This window comes from Olea europaea, chromosome 17, assembly GCF_002742605.1.
Source record: "Olea europaea var. sylvestris chromosome 17, O_europaea_v1, whole genome shotgun sequence".
In the NCBI taxonomy this organism is placed as follows: domain Eukaryota; kingdom Viridiplantae; phylum Streptophyta; class Magnoliopsida; order Lamiales; family Oleaceae; genus Olea; species Olea europaea.
This window is the reverse complement of record NC_036253.1, coordinates 14,198,201-14,200,667: the sequence shown is the minus strand read 5'-3', so window position 1 is coordinate 14,200,667 and position 2,467 is coordinate 14,198,201.

Sequence of the window (2,467 nt, the reverse complement as noted above, 5' to 3'; positions counted from 1 at the left end):
TGAAGAAAGGGCAATTTACTACTTAAGTAGACGGTTAACAAAATGTGAATGTAATTACTCTTCTATCGAAAAATTATATCTTGCATTGTATTTCACATGTACAAAATTAAGGGCTTATTTACGGCCCGTAACCGTTTATTTAATTTCTAAAGTAAATTTAGTTAAATATATGTTCTCGCGCCCTATTCTACACCAAAGGGTAGGTCTTTGGATATTAGCTTTATCAGAATTCGAGATACAATATATACCTCAAAAGGCAGTAAAAAAATCAGGCTTTGGCTAACTTTCTAGCCGATCATCCTTGCCTTGACATGCCTGAAGAAATTGAATTAGAAATCAATTCGTTCGAGCTAAAACCTTGGGTGTTGTATTTCGATGAGTCAAAAACCTCTAATGGTGCAGGAGTAGGAGTAGCATTGATTAATCCTTTAGGGATTTGCTACAAGTTGGGATTCACTTTAGACAGAATGTGCACCAACAATCAGGCCGAATATGAAGGCTTGCCTAGAACTAATGATAGATATGGGAGTAAGAAATGTGATCGTTATGGGCGATTCTCAATTGGTAATCCACCAATTGATTGGTGATTTTAAATGCAAAAGTGATTCCATTATAAGTCAATATGAGATCGTACAAGAATTGTTAGAAAAATTCGACCAAGTAGAACTTCAATGTGTTAATAGGATATATAACGACGTGGAAAATGAGTTAGCCCAAATGGCCTCAGGGTACTCAAAGGTTTTGAATTGGAAGTCTACTTGTGAATATGGAACCATATTGCCCGTGAATCAAAGAAAGGCGAGGAAGATTGAACTTCACTGCATACAAGAAGGAGATGCAATGGATTGGAGAACAGAGATTAAAAGGTTCCTTAAAGAACCTAATGGAGTGATTAGTAGGAAAATGAAGCTGTGTTTGCTGAACTATACACTAATAGATGAAGAGTTGTTTAAGAAACACTCTGATAGTGTATTGTTAAAGTGTGTAAGTTTGCAAGAAGTTAGGACGATCATGGCTGAGGTGCACGAAGGGATATGTGGAGCTCATCAAGCTGGCCAAAGGATGAGATGGTTAATTATTAGGAGTGGATATTTTTGGCCAAAGATGGGAGAGTTATGCGTTCAGTATGCAAAGAGTTGTTTAGCATGCCAAAAGCATGGTCCAATATAAAGGGCGCAAGCACAAGAGATGGCAACTATTATTAAACTTTGACCGTTCAAGGGTTGGGCGATAGACCTAATAGGAAAGATATATCCCCCATCGTCCAAGCAACATACTTTTGTTATAGTTGCAACCGACTATTTTACCAAGTGGGTAGAGGCGGTACCTTTGAAAGAGATCACACAAAAGAATGTCATAAAGTTTATCCGTGATCACATCATTTATAGGTTTGGAATTTCACAAACGTTAATGGTAGATCACGGAACATCTTTGAATGGGGATAAAGTGAACAAATTTTTGAGCGAGTTTGGGGTTAAATTAGTAAACTCCACACCATATTACGCTCAATCCAACGGACAAGCAGAATCTTCTAATAAAATTATAAAAAATATCATCTGAAAGATGATAGATGAAAATGTCAGAAATTGGCACGAATGTCTGAACAAGGCCTTGTGGGCTTATAGAACATCACCTCGATCAAGTACCAAAGTTACTCATTTCCAACTTGCTTATGGACAGGAGGCCATTTTGCCTATGGAAATCAACGTGCAATCGATTAGAGTGTGCTTGCAACATAAGTTGAATGATGATGAGTATACAGAATCACTAGTTCAAAATTTATTGGGGTTGGACGAATTAAAGTTAGACGTCTTAGATAGATTGCAAGTTCAAAAACAAAGAATGGCTAAGTTTTATAATAAAAAAGTCATAGCCAAGTCGTTCAGTCTGGGTGAACTAGTTTGGAAGACGATACTCCCTTTGGATAGCAAAGATCCAAAGTACGGGAAGTGGTCGTCCAATTGGGAAGGACCATACAAAATAAACAGTGTGTTGCCCAATGGAGCGTATCATTTGGAAGATTTAGATGGCACCAAGCACGTGAGATTCATTAACGGCAAATATTTGAAAAAATATGTTCCTTCTTTATGGGAATGTGAACAGATAAAAGTTTAATCAAAATATGTTGAACAATTAAGGATAACAAGGTCAGAGCGAAATACGTTCAAATAAAGTCCTTTATTATCAGACGTTCATTACAAAGATGCAAAAATACAAATGATGGATGCTCTACAAACTACAATTAAGAGTAAGCTAATCTCCCGGTCGATCGTCGAGTAAGAGGGTGGATTGGCCTCGCACCGCCTTCCTAAATGCACCACTGCAATGGTGGGATTGCCGAGTAAGAGGGTGGACTGGCCTCACACCACCTTCCTAAATGCATCGCTGCAATGGCGGGCAAAGGGCCTGAGAAGCACTATCAGCAAGCAAGGTGGCCCGCAAGCATCCCAAAAATTGCCTTCTATCA